The sequence below is a fragment of the Bidens hawaiensis genome, unplaced genomic scaffold, assembly GCF_021521415.1.
Source record: "Bidens hawaiensis isolate Kalapana, Puna unplaced genomic scaffold, B.hawaiensis_p1.1 tig00015545_1, whole genome shotgun sequence".
Taxonomy (NCBI): domain Eukaryota; kingdom Viridiplantae; phylum Streptophyta; class Magnoliopsida; order Asterales; family Asteraceae; genus Bidens; species Bidens hawaiensis.
The window spans coordinates 171,228-192,801 of NW_027492389.1; positions in this window are offsets into that span (position 1 = coordinate 171,228).

A 21,574-nucleotide genomic window follows, 5' to 3' on the forward strand; every position below is an offset into this window, starting at 1 on the left:
CCAAAATGATTTTCGCTTCCTGTTAAAATAAATACAACGATTAGTAGTAAAATCTATAAGTATGTCCGTGGATCGATACTTGGTTCTTACTTATACTTTACTACGTATACGATAGGTACACTTGCCTACTTGTGTGTGGTTTAGTTAAGATAATAATTATTTTTATGAATTTAAAACTCAACATTGTGTGGACAAAACCTTTGAAAAAATTAGCACCTTTTTCATACTACACCCACCACGCATCACAACCGCACTAGAACCATCATCTTCCTCTTCCAAAACCCATGTGGTGTATTCTTTGCCTTTCCACCATAATAATATCTCCTCCTCAATCATACATCCTTTTGAAGTAAGGACATAACAGGATCCGATGGAATTATCAATCCTTCCCGTTGTAAGCTCAGATGGCTATGCTATATTCCCAAATAAGCCTCCAATGGAATCATACACATTTGTATCTTAAATCATAAAAGTGTTGGGTTTCAATGGTGATCAGTCAAAATTTTATCATCAAATAAACTAGGTTTGATAATAACTAGTTAATTAATTAAAGAGTAATCAACTAATTTATACCCATTGGAAAAGTAAAGAGTAATCAACACCAAAACTAAACCCGACATGATCAGGTTACAAACGGTACGAGCACTAAATAGATAAACAATTTATCTAATAACTACTGATGAGATAAAGTATACATCGTTTAATGAATAACCGGTTTAGACACCGAGTTTCAACGAACAAGAGCTAGTTGATGAACCAAACACGGAACAAGTGGCGTCGCAGTGCCGTACAAAAAGCAGTAGCAGCAACAACTAATTAACGTGCAACAACGGGAAGTGGCTGGTTGTAATCTGCATCAGAGAGAGATGGAATGTCGGCGACCTATGGCGACCGGGTATAAGCTTGTGGTGGCGTGTGTTGTAGTTTGCAGCGATGGAAACCACAAAACAAGGAAGCCAACATATTTGTATGTAAGGCATTTATGATCAAGATGGAATTTGGTGGCTCTAATCAAATCTCCAAGTAATTTGGATATAACATGAATGGGAGCCGTCTGTATATTCTAGTTTAGCAAGATTTCTTTTAGGTTATGTTGGGTCATAAATTGGTAAGACTGATGCGTATCAAACGAACAACAACATGATCAATATAGAAGAAAGATTTCAGACGAGTTAAAGTTATGCACAAGACAAGTTTTCAGCTTGGAGTATGCAAAACACGAAATCTCAAGAGTGATTTCTTGTGAGCTTGGGATTTGGGTTTGGGCCTTTGTATGGCTTCCCTATATAATGTAACGTTTAGTTATTGTTAGGGTTAGCACTCATATTAGAAAATTCCGGCCACCATCTATTCTAGATTGCAATTGAGTGTATTCGGTTTATGTATCAGATTATTAATTAGTAAAATCATATGAATTGTAACCATATTTAACCGTGTTTTTATTGTTCATCTTATTAATATACTATTATTGAATCACCATGGTATTTGGATTCAACAAAAATATTGTGTTCGGTTGATATCATATTGTCAAGATCCGGATTAGGAACATACTCATATTGTCAAGATCTGGATTACAGACTTACAAGTGGTATTAGAGATATTGTACCTTTCAAGGTTCAGTTTTGATATCAATGATTCAAGTATTGAAGTTGGATAGAACTTGTTGCGGATTTCATGTTAGTTGAAAGTGTTTTCGGACATGTTCTTGAAGAGATCAGTGATTAAAGTTTAGTAGGCTGAGGCTAAGGATTTGGAAGGCACTTAGGAAGGTAATTTAATTACAAGTAAGCTAACACCTGTTGTTTTTAGACTTGGAAAGAAATAAGGAAACATTCAGCCGGACACCTCAAGCAACAAGGCTTTAATTGTTCACGGTAATTCTAGACTTGGAGTTATTGGTGATCAAATATTCAGGCAACTAAAATTTTCGGGTTTTCAGTATTGTTGGTGTTCTTGAAATTCTGGAAATTAGCCGTTGGTTTGATACAAAAGTAAGATATCACCGGGTGTTTGTGTTTGATCCTCTTTTGTTAGGAGGTTTTTTTGGGAAAGAAAAAATATATCTTTTAATTTTTGAAAGATCTCAAATCCCTCTTTTGTCGGGATTTAACTTGGAGGCTAAAGTGTGTGAGTTTATGGAAAAAATTTGCTCAGAGGGTCACAAGTTCGTGGGCTAATGAGTTTGTGGGATCCTTCTGTTTCCAGTATTCTTGGCTCTCGGACATACAAGGTTCACGGTTTTAAATTAGGTTCTCGAGCACCTTTTCGAGTTTTCGATAATTAGTTAGTTTTGGCAATTGGTTCTCGGCTTTAACCTCCTAGATTTCGGTTTTCAGTCATTTGGGTTCTCGGCATCGAGGTTCTCAGGCTTTGGGTGTTCTCTAAATCAAAAGTGTTCTCAGTGTTCAAAGTTATTTTGGGATTAAAGGTATTCCTAGATAGAAACCAGGATCTCGGGGACTCTTGTGTTTTCGGCAGCTTGATTTTTCAGTGTTTGTTTCTAGTTTTCGGTTGAGTTCTCGGTGTTCCAAGGGTTCTCGGTATCTTCTAAGGGTTTTCAATAACCGTTCACTTAGTTCTCGGTTGGTGTCTACTGCACTCCAAATTTGGCAGTTTTCAATATTTTTCAAAATCTCAAATTGAACGAAAAATATGAAAATTGGGCACTGATATACAGTTATTTACATATGTTTTCGCATGATAATTTTATGCCGCATTTGATTATTTATGATTCATTTTTCTCTTATAATTGATATATCACTAACTAAATGAAGTTTTGTAGGTCTCGGGTGCGCAATCGAAAAAGAGCTTAAACGAGTTAAAACAAAGAACCGGGACGAATCAGGGTTGAACCAGTAGAAGAACCGGTTGAACCGAAAAAAGAATCGGACTAGTCAGACCTGGCCGCGTCACAGGAGAAGAGGAGAAGGAACCTCGTCGCGTAGCACGACGAGAGTATATTGTGTTGCCACTTAACGCTGCAAATTCCTTTGGCTCGTCGCGTAGCGTGACGAGCCCTTTGTTTAGAAGATTCTGACGTGTGGACGGGTTTTTGAGCCTTAATCACTATATAAACATCAATAACATTAATCCTAAAGAAGGAGAGGAACCAGAAGCTGTTAAGGTCGAAAGAAGTCAGCATTGCGTATTTTGGAGCTTTTGGAGGCTAGAATTCATCCTGTGAAGTGATAATTCAAGAGAGATCGAAGACTTACGTGTTTTATCATCTTTAATCTTTCGGTTTCGAATTTTTATCCGATGTTCACCAAGATTTCTACTCGTGTTTTGTTTGATTTTAAGATGCTAGGCTAAACGTTATAAACTTCCTAGGCCTATGATGAACCTGACTTGATGTTTGATTTTAGTTGGATTATTTATTTTCGTATGGTTTTATGACTCAGTAAACTATTTGATTTTATTTGATTGATGCGTATGTGCACTTGGTTTTTCTTGTTCTAGTTTTATTATTCCATATTATCTTTGGTGATTGTTACATATGATAGGATTTAGTTAGGTCATCTACTGTGTATTTTTGACTAGTTTATGATTGAATTCGAATAAGATCATAGGAATAATATTATTAATCAAACGAATAAAATTGTTTTGCTAACTAAGAAAGCTGTAAGATGATAGATTATTGTTAGATCTTTGTTGATTAAGATTGCTATATTTAGTTCTTTGTAAGGAATCCGTCTAGGTTTGATTAATTAATATTGTCTAATATTGTCTAGCGAGTCAATTAAGTTTATTAAATTACATTTGATTTCCACGCTGTAAGGCAGAATTTCACTTTAAAGGTACTCTTTCATAATTAATTAGATAACCGTAAGGAAGTTTAATATATAAAACTGTTGTGTCTTAAAATTTATTTATAAACCCATAGGAGTTACTTTTTTGTAATTTAGGATTGGGGTAAACAAATGATGAATGGAATGGAGTTACTTTTTAGTAATTGTTTTTTAAATATAAAAATGGGGAAGAGGATGATGAATGGAATGAGAATACTCTAAGACCAATTATTGGAATCCATAAAGTGTATCAAAAATTAAAAACTAATTTCCATAATTTCATGGTCACAATAACCATATAATGAGTTCACAATGTGTATCCAAACACGTCATAAGTGCTATGAGGTAGAGGGTATGAAACAAATCTAATTTCAAATATTAGATTTAGATAATTTGATTTTGAAGCTAGATTTAAATTCAATTAGACCTTGATTGGCTCGAATTAGTTTTTTTCCTTAAATTTTTTATGTTTGTATTTGTGTTTTGAACACGTTGGATCCGAATTTGACCTCAAATCAATAATTGGGCTGAACACGAACCGAACACTCGCTGAAAAACAAATTTTCTATTTTTAGTTAAAAATCTCAGATTTGATTAATTATTCCATTTACTTATCATTATTCTCATTTGTTTATGGTTTTCATCTCATGCAAGGGACTCTTCATTGAATCGGATCATTTGCTCGCTTAACTTTACTCTTTCTTAGTTATTATCTATTTCATCGCTCGCCTAGTTTCAGGTGAGTAATTCACACCCTTTTTTCATTTTTTAATTTTGGGGGTAACATGCGTACCACACACCAAGTTTTATTTTATACATATATATCTCATCAACCACAATTCGATAGTTTATGTGTCTATGGATTAATTGTTCATTGATGACATGCTATATGGTTATATGTTTATTTGTATTGTTTGGTGGTTAGGCCACCGTATCCTCATCAAGTATGCATACACTACCCCGGTAAGCTGGCTTTGTGATTGACCGAAAGGGTCCACATCTATTTTATTTGGTAATTATTATAGATTATTAATATTGTAATTGTCCATAATCACATACGAATTATTTTGTTTTACAATATTACTATATACCTAAACTTGTGAACTGCTCACTCAACTTTTTGTTGATTAAACTCTCTTTTTACGCGTGTTACAAGTTTGCTATTTGAAGAGTTGGATGTTTAAGGGCATTTAGTTTGTAGTGTATTCAATAAAAAGCTAGTTCGTATGATTTTGGTTGCAATGTGTACTTGAATAATTATAATTAAATAAATAATTATTGTTACGTTAAATAGTGTCTTCAATCAATACGTTACACTTCACCATATTCCGCCGTTGGTATGGGTGTGACAACATGTTTGAGTGACTCTCATGGTTGAATTTCAGTTCCTTTTTAAGCACATGAATTCATGTTTTAGTATTTCTTGGTAGGTGTTGGATATGATTAGAACCCTCATTACGTGTATCGTATGACGATTCTTCGTGCTATTTCTTTGATGCATAATATGTTAGAACTTAGAAATAAATCATCCCTTAATATCATAAGTGTTAAATCAACAAAAGTGACGACTTTCAAAGGTAAACAGCATCCCAACTATAAATCTAATATATCTATTCTAATAAAAGCCTACTATTTTTGTTACTTGTCAATACCATAGCTCTCCTCATATTTTTTTCAACCAATTTTCATATATGGTCCTAATCTTTTAAGTCATTTCCATTTATAACATTAAAATTATTGGTTTATTCCAACTAAATCAATTACTACATATAATAAGTATTCTCCATATGGATTGACAATAGACGATTAGTGAATTTTGTAGTGTGTATTAAAGTGTTTATTATGGATTATATTCAAAATAATAAACAATAAACATTTGATTCATAATATGTGGAATGAGAACAATCGACGTGGACTAAATCCTGATAACGTCAGCGGCTAAGGCTTAGCCTTTAATACCTCAAAATACATATGATTTTAAAACTAAAAGTTTTCGGTAGACCCGAAACCTAGAATTCAGACCCAAGAACCAACCCAAATTACTTCAGTTCAGGTTCGGGTTAGTATTTTCTTGGGTTCGAGTTTCTCGGGTCAGGTTAGTTTGGGGCCAGGCACAAGTTTTCTTGTGTTGGGTTAGCCCTACTTTCAACGATTATAAGTTTGAATCACTACATTCACTTTATACAACTTTAAATCTTCTAATATTCTTCTAACTTAGGATAATCACTATTATTTGAACATGGTTTTAATGTTAGTATGTGTTTTTCATTTTCCTGGCAATTACATTCATATGAAATAAACAAATTATTTTGTTATATTTAAATTTTCGGTTTTTTTGTTGCTTGATCATACAATTTTTAATTATAAAATATAAAGTCAAATAAAAATTTATTATACACAGAATATTAATGACAACAAATTTATCATGATCAATCAATTTCAAATTGTAAAGATTTTAAGGATGATTATATCATCAAAGTTCAGGTATATGGTTTTTGGGATAATCATGTTTTTTTTATAAACATGAGCAGATGTTCTCAAATGACATCATATTAATTGATTAAAAGCTATGATATTTTATGTGTATGAATATTTTCTTTATTAGTATCATGGATATATATTATCATTTATCTAGAGTTTGTATGTACTTGGAGATCCTTTTTTGTCACGCGGACAACTATATATGACTATATCAAGAGTTATAAGCAAGCATATATGTTACTTTTTTTAAAAGTTATAAGCAGACATGAACTAAAGATTTTGATTTTTGATAAACAATGTATACCTGCTAATACAATAACAAATGTAGTGTAAAAGGAATTTTACCTATTTGTAACATATTTGTGTAATCTTAGTTATGTTGTTTTAATTTAATTGCAATTGTATTAACAATATATGATCAATTTGTTGACTGTATTTCACTTAATGGTAAAAGTTTAAAATTTTTAATAAGTACTCATGTAATTAACGGGCCTCAAACTAGTTTAGAATATACCTTAAAAACATACTAAAACAATCTTTGTTTTATAGAAATGTTGCAGCTAACAACCACAGCAGCAACAATTGCAACTGAGACAACAACAATTGCTTACGTAAACCTAAAATTTAAAGTGATCGATGGTCACAAAGACAAGTAAGTTCTCTTTAAAAACAAACTCCTAATTATGTACATTCTAAACTGCATGTGTTTTTGATAAAAGTAATGTTGGGTTCAAGTGGTGATCAGTAAACGGTTTAAAAATTAAACTCGGTTTTAATTTAAAGGATTATTGGATTAAAATAATCCCATCTTTAATGAGTTGACCAATAATAATCCCACCTCAGTTATATCCCTCTAGCAGTCCTACATTTTCCATGTTTTTAGTTTTATGATCCCCCGTTAAAAATAATTAACGGGGTTAAGTTTTTGCTGATGTGGCTAATGACTTGGCATTTTAAATATCCTACTTGGTTTTACTTATTTTTTACCCCTCTCTGATTAATTACGTGGAATCCACATCTTCGAAGGCACAATAATGAATAACCCCTCTGCTTACGGCCGTGACCAAGACGGGGTATTCAAGTTTCCGGCGGCCTGACACCACTGCGCCATAAGTCGACTCCTCGCCTCTTCCTACCTCATCACCGCACCTAAACATCAAGGCCACATATATGCAATTCTTGATCGGAAAGAAGCACCATTCCATGTTTTTTTTGTTTTATGATCCCCCGTTAAAAATAATTAACGGGGTTAAGTTTTTGCTGATGTGGCTAATGACTTGGCATTTTAAATATCCTACATGGCTTTTACTTATTTTTTACCCCTCTGATTAATTACGTGGAATCCACATCTTCGAAGGCACAATAATGAATAACCCCTCTGCCTATGGCCGTGACCAAGAGGGGGTATTCAAGTTTCCGGCGGCCTAACACCACTGCGCCATAAGTCGATTCCTCGCCTCTTCCTACCTCATCACCGCACGTAAACATCAAGGCTACATATATGCAATTCTTGATCGGAAAGAAGCACCATTGTTTCAAACGCGCGATTGTCGCTGGTGCAATCGCTGATCATTACACATAAGACCATCGTTAGACCTATGTCAAACGGCCTGCCATTGCAGCCGCAGATCTATGTCAAACAGAAAGAAGCACCATTGTTTCAAACTCGCCATCTTCAGATCTGTGTCAAACAGCCTGCCAAATCTGCTGATTGTCTTTTCCATCAATCGGTTTCAAACCCGCCATCGCTTCTATCACCCCACCTGCAATCGATCGGTGGTTATTAACACCACCCCCATCAACACCAATGCCCTAAACCCACCTGAAAGTACCTTAAACCATCTTAAACAATTCGGTGGGCTACTAGTTTTACTAGGTGGCGAGGTGTGATCGGTTGGTGCCTTGGTGGTTAATGCTAAATTGTTAAAGAGCACGATGACCCGTTGGTGGTGAACAAGATGAGGGAGGGGGTATTGTTATGATCTAACACTTTATTTTATAGATAATAATAATAAAGAAAAAGCCATGTTGAATTTTAAAATGCCAAGTCATTAGCCACATCTGCAAAAACTTAACCCCGTTAATTATTTTTAACGGGGAATCATAAAACAAAAAACATAAAAAAGGTGAGACTGCAAGAGGGAAATAACTGAGGTGAGATTATTATTGGACAACTCATTAAAGGTGGGATTATTTTAATCCAATAATCCTAATTTAAAAGGTTTCATAGTTATTAATTATATTAATTAAAGATTACGCAGCGGAATATTAAAACAAATAATCATCACTTTTAGGAACCGTACAGGATCCGGTTACAAACAATACGAGTACGAGTCAAAATAAATAAATATAATTGTAAATCGACAATTAATTTAATTTTACCTTGGTTAACAAATAACCGATTGAGACACCGAGGGCTAACGAATAACGCTAGGTGACCAAACGAGACTAAAACCGACGGTGGCAGTTCACGGTGGTTGTGACGGAGATGATGGCTTGCGACAGCGACGACAGCGGGTGCACAGCAGCCGTGGAGAGCCGACAGCAGTGGCAGCGGCGACGGTGTACGACGGAGCTTGGGAGGCTGGCGGCTAGGCTAGAAGTGCAAGAGAGGAGAGCAAGCTTATTGGTGGCTAGGGTTATTCACTTAATTCATTATTATGTTATTAGGTTAACTAGTTATAATGACTAGTTAAGCTAATATGGGTCACCAAGCCCGTCTCTAACTATTAAGCCCAGTCCGCAATCATTATCTCGTTAATATGTCAAACCCGTTTAATAAGCTTTAGCGGGTTTCACATTCGTTACCCAAGGTGTAACTCTCACGGGTCATAACCGGATCAGCCGCGTTGACTTAACTGAGTCGGTCCATAATTCCAACAGTCTTCCACTTGGATGGTCTCTAGTTAAGTTGCTTAACGCTGATAGCCAGCGGTGCTCAAGCTATACATGGCTCCCCTCAACAGGTTATGACATTTTAAATTCATTAACCAAAAACATCTTGGAATACACTATTGCAAGATAATGAACTTATAATAATCGTTGTCATCTATCCTTTCTGTATAAGACACCAATTGAACAATAAGACATGGATTGGATTCAATCGCATATGCTATTCAATCATTATTATTCTCGATCTAGAATCAAAATGGTCAAATCAAATACACAGTAAGTTTGGGTGAGGCTTTACACTTCACCAGTTTGAATCAACGAGGGCGCCAAGATGTATGACTGTTACATATCATGTAAGAGTACAGAATCCTATCTTGATTACATACAACTCCCACTGAACTTTAGAATTATACTAACCAATGCCTTTATACACGACAGTTACGCGACATCGGTTGACACTGATCAAAGAATAGCCTTTAGTAAACGAAAGTTCTAATATGTATATCAGGTCTAAGGATACTAAATGAGCATACCAATATCAACACATCTTATGACTAAGATCCATGAAGATGATTTGATGCGAGTTACATCCAACATCATTCATAATGAGGTTTGTGAGTTTGGAAGTCAACTCCCTGAGTCCCAATTTTGAATAGTCTTATCTCAGAATCGTTCCCACGAGTCTGACCGACTACAAATTGCAGGACGTCTCGGATCTCAGATCTAAGATCCAAATGCGATTAACACGGATCTAGTTCATAGATTACTCTTTATTGGTTATAGATTATATATGTATTAGTATTAGTATTAGTTGTAATATGTGTATATATTATGTAATAGATTAATTTAGTTGAAGTTTTGATCGAGAGAACACTTTGGCAGAGGATCAATACATTAAAATCAATACTTTTAAACAGAGGAGGAACACCTCTATATATAGAAGATGTGTCTAGTTCGTTACACATTCCGTAACGAACTAGACTTCCACTTCGTTACAGTACAAACGGATAATAAACATAACGAACTGCCTCCTAATTCGTTAAACATCCTTAACGAATTAGGAGGGAACTTAACTTAACATCTAGTTCGTTAAACATCCTTAACGAACTAGACAATTCTTAACGAACTAACTTAATATAAATGACTTTTACATTATAATAATCAAACGATAAATACAAAGACTCGAGACGCAAAACCATGTACTAATAGACACCCCCTCGTCTTGAGCTCTTTGTCTAAAAGTTATTTGAAGCGCTTGGACTGCCAGTCTCTGCAACTGTGAATCCCATGCTTATGACACACACGAACAACACGTTGAAATTGCATTGATCGGTCATAGTCTTCAAGACGCTCTATTAATATTTTATTCTTGAACAACACATCATTGTCGGTCTCTGTCAAGTTCACGAGCCACATCAGATCAATAATTTTAATCAGCTCGGTCTTTAAACCCTTACCCAGAACAATAACGGCCTTGCTAGTTCGATTGTCATAATACCAGCGGTTGAAAGATAAATACATGTGTTGATTCAACGTCTTGACTGGTACACGCTTCATCGTTTTCGGCGGTTTAACTTTAAGCACCAACTTCCTCCACCCCGTCCTTGGATCAATCTCATCAATAAACTTACGAATTGGAATCTGTGGCTTAAAGAACTTAAACCCGTGATTGACTTCGAATAGCAGATGTTGATGAAACCAATCTGCATGTCGATTTCCTCCTTGGTTGATGAATGGACGGTACGCAAGAGTTCGTACGTCCCATCTTGGTAATGAGAGAACATCAGTGATGTTTTCATAGTACTGAACGCCGTTCTCCCATTTGATGATACACACTTTTAACTCAGAATCCAAAAGCCATGAAATAATATCACCTTGAACTATTGACACGGCCTTGAAAGAATTCATCTGATTTGCTTTGGCTCGTACAATGGCTTCCTATTTTCGTTCTTCATCAACGTATCTGTGTGCATCAATAATCTTACGAGCTTTCTTGTCTAGACAAGCAAACCATCATTGAATATCAGCAACCGATGGATCAGGAATCGAATCAAATCTTGTATCAACGTTCTTGCCGTTTGATACCCTTTCCAAATGATCTTCGGCTGCTTTAAAGTAAAACAAACAATATAATTGTTACTTGTATTCAACTTGTTTGTGTGGACGAGACGTGTTGATTATTTGATTTTTTGAAATAAAATGAGTTAAATAAATATTGCCACTTTAAATAGTGTCTTGTGTATTTGTCCAATCACGTTGCACCCCGGCATGTTCCGCCGCCTTTGGTCGGGGTGTGACAGAGTTGAAGGGATTTTTCGGGAAGAAATCTTGAAACGGCTCAAGACATCGTTCACATACTTAGTCTGGTGAATGAAGATTCCTTTTGCAGACTGATGGACCTGCAAACCTAAAAAGAAGTTCATCTCTTCCATCGAACTCATCTCGAACTTTGTTTGCATTGACTTCTCGAATTCCTTACATAGTTTATCATTTGTTGACCCAAAGATAATGTCATCGACATAAATCTGAACGAGAAGAAGATCATCACCAATGTTTTTATAGAACAAAGTGCAGTCAACAGTCCCTCTCTTGAAGCCGTTATCAGTCAGATGGTCGAAAAGCATGCCATACCAAGCTCTCGGGGCTTGATGTAGACCATACAGTGCCTTGTTTAAACAATAAACTCGGTCCGGACAATCAGGATCCTCAAAGCCAGGAGGCTGTAACACAAACACTTCCTCGCGTAGTTCACCGTTGAGAAACGCACTCTTCACATCCATTTGATAGACTTTAATATTCTTGTAAGTCGCATAAGACTGAAAAATTCGTATAGCTTCCAATCTTGCAACCGGAGCATATACCTCAGTGTAGTCTATACCCTCTTGCTGATGGAAACCTTGCACCACTAGTCGTGCCTTGTTTCTCACGATCACCCCACGATTGTCCCTTTTACATTTAAATACCCTCGTAGTTGGAATAGGTTTCTTAACTCTAGCAGGTTTGTCGATAAGATCCCATACACCCAATCGTGCAAATTGTTGCAATTCTTCTTGCATTGCTTCTACCCAAGAAGGATCTTCAAGTGCCATACGAGTCATCGTTGGCTCTACTTGGGATAGAAAGCAAGTGAATTTGGCAATATTTACAATTCCAGAAAAATGTAAATCTACATAGGCACAAAATACATTATTCTCACTCGAAGAAGCAACTTGATGACGTGTTTGCACGCCCACCTCAAGTTCCCCAATGATGTATCCCTTAGGATGATAATTATGAATCCTAAGAGTGGGATTCTCAGGAACAACAACATTTTCGAATAAGTTAGTGTAATATTCTCCAAGTTCATGATATGAATCATCACTATCAATTGTGTGAGCAACATCAGGTTCAATAACTTGATCAACAACTTGAGTATCATCAGAAGAAGTAGAAACATTATCAAAAGAAGCTGGAGGATTATCACGTGGATCTTCAGTTGGAGCTACAGTTGGAGCTTCAACATCATTATAACTTGAAAACCTTGGAACTACCAATTGATCTTCAAAATACGCATGAACCAGGTCTGCATCTGGCTGCTCAGTTGATGGAGTAAATGAATTAAATAAACCATCATAATCAAACATCCAGTCGGGACCTCTTCCTTGAGGAGGTGTGGCATACCTTTGACAATCCACATGGTACCATTCTTCCACACAAGCAGAAGTAAAATTAAATACCCGTTTTTTGGAGAAGCGTAACCCAAGAAATAACCCTCAATGGCTTTTCTTTCAAATTTACCCACATCTCTTTTCAACATCGTACAAGGACACCCAAATGGTTCCAAGTACTTTAAGTTAGGCTTTCGTTTGTTCAAAAGCTCATAACTCGTCTTTTGGAGTCTCTTAACAATTAGAACCCGATTAAGCGTATAACAAGCAGTCTTCATAGCCTCGTTCCGGAATTGGACAGGAAGCTTAGAATCGGCTAGCATAGTTCTAGCTGCTTCAATCAAAGTTCTGTTTTTCCTTTCAGCAACACCGTTCTGTTGTGGTACATAAGAGGCACTATATTCACGATGAATTCTATTTTGAATGCAAAAGAAATCCAATACAGTGTTTTTAAATTCAGTACCATTATCACTTCGAATTCTCCTCACTTTTTGCTTGTATAGTGATTTGATCTTAGTGATTAAATTTTGAACCAGAACCGGTGTTTGATCTTTTGAACTCATAAATAAGACCCATGAGTATCTTGAATAGTTATCGGTAACCACAAGACAATACCAATCTCCAGAGATACTAGCACGATTCACCGGACCAAAAAGATCCATATGAAGGTGTTCAATAGGAGTATCAATGGAATTCATTAACTTAGGCGGATGCGACTTTTTCTTCTGTTTGCCTTTCTTGCAAGCAACACAGTGGTCAGATAATTCAAAGTTTTTCAAAGAAATCCCTTCGACCAAGTCATTCGCATTAAATAATTCATCTTTCAAACATGAATATAACCCATCCTACGATGTCATAAAATAGAGTCTTTCTCAGTTGCTTTTGAGACAAAACATGTTTCGATCAATGTAGATACCTTAGAACTCATATTTAAGACATTAATATCATTCGATCGAGGTGATCCCATGACAACCATGTCCTCGGGAATGACGTATCCCGATTTCAGAATCAGACATTCTTTATCGTTAAATACAGTAGTGCACTTCTTGTCACAGATTTGCGACACACTTAATAAATTATGATCAACTTTATCACAATAATTGATCTTCTCAAACGTGATATGCCCATTTGAAACTTCACCTTCTTGTGTAATCATACCTCCAGAATTCCCAGCAAAAGCAACATAACCCTCTTGAATATTTCTAACATTTGTTAAGAGGTTGAGATTTCCAGTAATATGACGAGAGCATCCACTGTTCATTATCCAGTTCTCACCAGACACGGTCTTGGATACACAGGCCTCAGTCTTTGGTTCAAAAATGATTAGTTCAAAAAGGCAGCACAGGCCTCAGTCTTTGGCACCTTTTGAGTTTCATGAGAAGAACCAAATTTAGCCGAATTCAATTGTTGTTCAACAACTTGAGAATAAGTTACAGGCCTTTTAGACTTTCGTCTTAGATAGGCTGCTTGAATGACATTTTAGTTCACGTTCTTGCATATTGGCTCAGTTGGAACAAACTTCGGTTTTACTTGACCATAAGCTTCATTCACATGAATCACCTTACGTGGATCCACATTTGAAAATGATGTGAGTATCATCATCACACGACAAAGGTCGTTTTAGAATCTCTTTTATCACAGGAACCGGTTTCGAGTGGTCCTTGACAAATGGATGAAGATTCTAAGATTTATTCTGTCCACAATTTCTCACAACATAACCTTGTTGACCACAAAGAAAACAACTTCTCATGTCCACACTATCATTTTGAGGTTTAGCAAAAAAAATGCCACAGAAGGTTGATGACTCACATTCTTAGTAAAACTCTTGGCCAAATCATCAGACGACACCGATTTCTTTTTCAGGTAGAAATCAAGATTAGAGCAGTTTGAAAAACTTTGCAATGTGTCAGTTCCAGTAGATTTCACAAACTGAAATTTCTTAGCATTTTTTAATACTTGTTTAGCTCTAAAAAATGTGTCTGATGTTTTTGATGTTTTGGCACAAGCATACTGACATTCAAGATCTTGTATTTTTGAGGTTTCATTGTGAAAGACACTTTCAATCAGCTTTGGTTTGATAATACTAATCGGAATGTCTTTCTCAGTGAACATCGTGTCCAAACTTTTTAACTTAAACACACGGCCAGTAGAAACTGAAGGATTTATGAAACGCAGCAAATCCTCATCCGAAATCTTTGGTTTTTCAGATTTCTTTGAGTTGACCTTAACATGCGTTTTCTTTTTCTCATGAACTGTATTTGAACCATATACAACCTCCTCAAATTCATGAGGCTCACAAAGGATGTGATTCGAACTTGGAATGTTCTAATTTTTGTGTATAATTTCTGGTTCAAACACATCTTCAATGATAACTTTATCAACATTCTCAACAAAATCTTTATTGCTTTCAACATGATGTTTTTGAGTTGAAGATTGGGCTTTAACGTGCTCAGTTTTTACTAGTTTAGGATTTTCTAGAAACAACAGGTTCTTTCACAATCGCATCTTATTCTTTTCTAGCAAAAGAATTTGTTGTATAATCATTATAAAATGGTGGTGGTATTTCAACAAAACCTATACCCTTTTTAGAATCTTTTTACTTACCAGATACTTCGATTATCTCATTTAGCAAAAATGTTGAGTTTCTAAACTTACCCAACTTGTTTTTCAACTCATGAACTTCATTCTCAAGCTCGGTTATCTTAGAACGATGTTTTAAGATTTCTTGAAATTTTGATCGTTAATCGTCATTTTGACAGATAACTCAGCTTTGAGATCATGATTACTTATCAACAATGCTTTAATTTTCTCCCTATATCTCATTTGAGACTCTAAAGATTGTCTATAAGTATCCTTAAGTGAAGCAATTTCTTTCACTAAACAATAATTATGATTTTTCAATGATTCTAACTTAGGCTTGTTTTTCTCACAATCAACACAGGAAACAGAAGAACTAACCTCGTTGATTTTGGCCATGCAAGCAAAAGTAGTCGGTTGCTTCTCACATGAATCATGAGAATCAGATTCAGTATCATTGTTAGAAGATAACTCACTCCCACTTGCATCTTGAAAATCTTCATTTGATCCAAACATAACCAAATTCGCTTGATTGTTGTTACACAGCAATCTTTGTGACCAATCAGTTACATCAATGTTGGACAACATAGCTTGTGACCCAGAAGAAGATGGTTTGGTTCCAAAAGACTTAACAGCATCATTTCCATTTTTACTAGATGAACTTCGATCTTGATTTCTTGGACCTGTATACTCCTTCTTTGGTTTATCGCACTCTTTGGCAAAATGTCAAAACTCTTGGAAATTATAACACTTAACTTTCATTTTATCGAACCCCAACTTCTTGTTTAGTGATGGAAGATCTTTGACGGTTCGTTGCATGAACCTTTTCACCTTTCTGACGATTATTGCCATATTCCATTTAAAATCCATGAGTTTCAAATCATCAGGACCGATTTGGTCATCATCTTCATCAGTTAATTCACTAGTGGCAATTTTACTACCAACCAGATTCTCATAAGAAGACATGAAAGCACTCAAGAAGGCAAAATTTTGTTCAGCTTCCTTCATATTCACAGTCGGTGGTGGTGAAAATTGATTTGCAGTAGCTGAAGTTCCAGACCCTCCAGAAGAATCAGAAGCACCAGGTGACCCAGAACTTCCAGCAGTGTAAAAACATGCACATGGATCACTATAGATAGTTGTAACATTATCACTTGCATTTTGTGTAAGAAATACGGTGACTGGAGAGATTGTTGAACTCAATGGCATACTCCCACCATAAAAAGCTAGATCTTGGCTATCCTTAGAAGACTTTTGACACCTAAGATCATATTCACGAGCTTCGATCTTTTGTATGAACTCAGACGCAGTCAGATCTTCATTACTAAAATAATTATTTTCTTTCAACACCATTAAGAAAGTTGAGTAAGAACTCGGTAAATCACTCTTGATTGTATCTGACTTATCACCTTCAGAAGGTTCCATCTTCTTTTTGTCCATTTCGGCTATCAGATGGTTAAACCGTGTTGTCATTTCTTCGACAGTCTCACCTTTAAGTAAGTTAAAATTTCTAAATTGAAACTTTAACATCACCTTCTTGCTTTCTGCAGTATTACCCATACTCCTCATACGAATGTGTTGAAACAACTAAGCACAAATCTTAATGCTACCGACTTGATGAAATATGTTTTCAGGTAACGCCATTGTAAAAGTTGAGTATGCTTTCATTTCAATCTCCAAAGCCTTCTTTTTTTCCTGAGAGTATTGGGAGATAGCTTTAGGTGTGAATCCAATTGTTTCATCTCCAATCATTGAAACAATGTACACTTCATCCAAACAATAAGAACAATCAGGATGAACAGAACCCAGATGAGCACGAAAACGAGGTTTCCATTTAGCAAAGTCACTAAATTTCATCAATCGAGGACATTTGGAATGGGATCCAATTTTAGTGTCCAATTGTAACATTTGCTGCATGAGTATGTTTTGAGAAGTTAACGTGTACAAACCAGCCATATTGATAAGTAACAAACAAACAAACTCCAAGGACTAAACTTGAAAATATATTAACAAACTTAGAACAGCAAGTATAACGAACTGTGAACAGTGTTTATAACGAACTAAATAACGAATCAATTATAACGAATTGAAAGTTATCTGAGTAACGAACCCGGAACAATGTCACACGAATTAGATTATAACGAACTATCAAACGAATTGAGTCAACGAATCAGGTCAAAGTGACGAATCAGTTTGATGAAATAGGTTAACGAATCAGATTAACGAATCCAAATTCAATGTAACGAACCAAGATAACGAATCTCTGAGTTCACTTAACGAACCAAGTAACGAATCACTAATCAAACTTAACCAATTAGGTATCGAATCTCTGATTCAAGGTAACGAATTAAGATAACGAATTAGCTACAGTTGATAGCGAATCAACTATAACGAATCAGGTTATTATAACATTTATAACAAACTCTGACAACTTTTGCCACGTGGCAAAATTTTGTTAGATATGAGATTAACGAATCAGACCACATGTCTGACGAATCAGATAATCACGAATTAAAAGATAACGAATTGAGTAACGAATTAGATGACGAATTGATTAAAGTTAACGAATCACGGTAACGAATTGGTTAACGAAGATGTATCTTCAACAGATGATGAAGATCTTCAAATCTTCATCATCATTTTTTCAGAAATCTGGAAAATGAAGAACACACACAACCAAAACCAAATCCGTAATACACCTTCAATCCAACACCAAATCGCTCATATAACCTATCAAACTACTCGGAAACTCAACACGAAACCAAATCGTAACATCTTGTCTACCAATTTACTCAATTCCAAATCCAATTTGACCAAAATCAATACCCTTTTTTGGCCACACTCAGATCCAAATTAACAACAATACCAAACCAATTCAATACTCAATTCCAGTCCACCAAACCTCCCAATATCTTAACAATCAACAATTCAACTTAATTCAGTCCAATACCAACCAAATCAAACTGTAAATCAATCAAAGTCATAATTGAACAACAACGATCTTAATAAGCTTATAATTAACACCAGATCAAGAGCAATTGAACCCCGAAAGCCCTGATACCACTTGTAGACCGTCTCGGATCTCAGATCTAAGATCCAAATACGATTAACACGAATCTATTTCATAGATTACTCTTTATAGGTTATAGATTATATATGTATTAGTATTAGTTGTAATATGTGTATATATTATGTAATAGATTAATTTAGTTGAAGGATTTATCGAGAGAACACTTTGGCAAAGGTTCAATACATTAAAATCAATACTTTTAAACAGAGGAGGAAGACCTCTATATATAGAAGATGGGTCTATTTCGTTACACATTCCGTAACGAACTAGACTTCCACTTCGTTACAGTACAAACGAATAATAAACATAACGAACTACCTCCTAATTCGTTAAACATCCTTAACGAATTAGGAGGGAACTTAACTTAACATCTAGTTCGTTAAACATCCTTAACGACCTAGACAATTCTTAACGAACTAAGTTAATATAAATAACTTTTACATTATAATAATCAAACGATAAATACAAAGAATCGAGACGCAAAACCGTGTACTAACACAAATAATTTAGAATACAATATTCATGGATTAAACGTGTTAAAATGAACACATTTATAATATTCAACGTTTGCATTTAACCATTAAATCAAAAGTGAACTCAAAAGTATAACTGTTTAAATGTTCATACATCTAAATACTAAATAAAAACAAATGACTAGCTAATCTAAGACCGATAGCATCCCTATGTTGGTCATGCTTGTCCTGAGTCATCAGCTTAGTGAACGGGTCTGCTAGGTTTTGATCTTTGTCTACTTTGCTTATTATGATGTCTTCTCGTTCCACTATTTCCCGTATTCCACTATTTCCCGTATAAGGTGGAACTTCCTTAGAATATGCTTGGTTGTGTGATGAGATCTGGGCTCCTTGGCTTGAGAAATAGAACCCGTGTTATCAAAGAACACCTCTATTGGTTTATGAATATTAGGAACCACATCGATGTCAGTGATGAACTTCTTCATCCAAGCAGCCTCCTTAGCAGCATCTGATGCAGCTATGCATTCAGATTCAGTGGTGGAATCCGCCACCAAACTCTGCTTGGAGATTTTCCAGTAAATAGCTCCTCCATTGAGAGTGATTACAAATCCTGATTGTGAGCGAGAATCATCTCGGTCAGTCTGGAAGCTAGCAATATCAGTGTAACACCTTACAGTGAGCTCTTCTCCCACTCCTCCAAACACTAAGAACATATCCTTGGTCCTTTTCGGGTACATTAGAGTGTTCTTTACTGCACTCCAATGGGCAACGCCAGGACTTTGCTTAAAACGGCTAGTCATGTTTAAAGCATACGTGACGTCGGGTCTAGTGCATTACATAACGTACATGATAGAACCGATCGCTGAAGCATATGGAATTGCTTGCATGTTCTTAATTTCAATGTTTGTTGCCAGAGATTGTGATTTTGTTCAACACGATTCCTTTAGCAATGAGAACACCTCCTCTCTTGGAGTTATCCATTGAGAAGCATGCCATGACTTTGTCTATGTATGTACTTTGACTTAGCTCTAGAAGCCGCTTAGACCTATCTCGGTAGATCTTTCATTGCGAAACAAGATCCCAACCAATGCTTAACTTCCTTAAGCATGGGAATGTTGTTTCCAATGATCAATATATCATCCACATACAGGATGAGGAATGATATAGTGCTCCCACTAGCCTTTACGTAAACACAAGGCTTATCTTCATTTTTAATAAAACCAAACTCTTTGATTTTTTCATCAACATGTAGATTTCAGCTGCGAGATGCTTATTTGAGTCTATAAATGGACTTATTCATTTTTCACACCCTATTAGGATATTTGGGATCGAAAAAACCTTCATGCCGAACCATAGACATCTTCTGAAAGGTGTCCATTAAGAAAAACGGTTTTGACATCCATCTGCCATATCTCGTAGTCTTAATGCGCGGCTATGGCAAGTAATATCCTTATTGACTTTGTCATAGCAACGGGCGAGAAGGTTTCATCTTAGTCGTTACCTTGAGTTTGAGTAAAACCTTTCGCGACTAGTCGTGCTTTATAGGTTTGTACATTTCCATGCATGTTGGTTTTTCTTTTAAAAATCCACTTGCTACTTACTGCTCAACCTTCGAGAGGTAGCTCAACCAAGTTCCAGACTTGATTTTTATGCATAGATTGCATCTCGGCATTCCTGGCTTCTTGCCATTTCTCGATTCTGGATCTACGATAACAGATTTGTAGTTAGTAGGTTCATTATTTGACTCGGCTACTAATAGGACTTTGGGACCATCTGGGTGCCATAGGTATTTAGAATTTGGTACGCGAGTCCTACTACTTCTGCGAACGCTCGTGTTTATGTCTGATGTATTAACAACAACATCTTGTTGATCAGACGCTCCAACTTCCTCATAGGTTGTTTGTGGTTCTTGAATTTCTTCAAGACCGACAATATTATTTCCAGTTCCTCGATCGAGAATTTCATTCTAGAGGAAGTGGACCTTCCTTTTGATAGAATTCAAATTTGTATCAGGGTGGAAGAAATAATATTCGATTTGGTTATAGTACCCGACGAAAACAACTTTTACGCCACGGGGATCGAGTTTGTCATCAGAATCACTGGTGACATATGCATCGCATCCCCATACTCTAAAGAAAGACAAATTGGTTTAGACCCATGTCATATATCATATGGGGTTTTGTTTACCTTTTTATTTGGAGCTAGATTAACAATGGGGGCGGGGTGGTCATAAGGGCAAAGCTCCAAAAGGAGTGAGGCAAGTTAGTTCTACACGTCATCGATCGGACAATGTTTAGCAAGGTTCGATTCCTCCTCTCGCACATGCCATTATGTTGGGGTGTCCCGGGTGGAGTAAGCCGTGAAAATATTCCGCACTCTTTGATATGATTGATGAACTTTGAGCTGAGGTACTCTCCACCTAGATCTGATCGAATCATTTTAATATTTTTTCCGAGTTGGTTTTCCACTTCGTTTTTAATCTCTTTGAACTTTTCAAAAGTTTCATGTTTGTGTTTCATAAGATACACATAAGCATATCTTCTGTAATCGTCAATAAAAGAAACAAAGTATCTTTAATGATGTCTAGACATAGTTCTGAAAGGGCCGCACACATCAGAATGTATAAGTCCAAACAGATTATTTTCT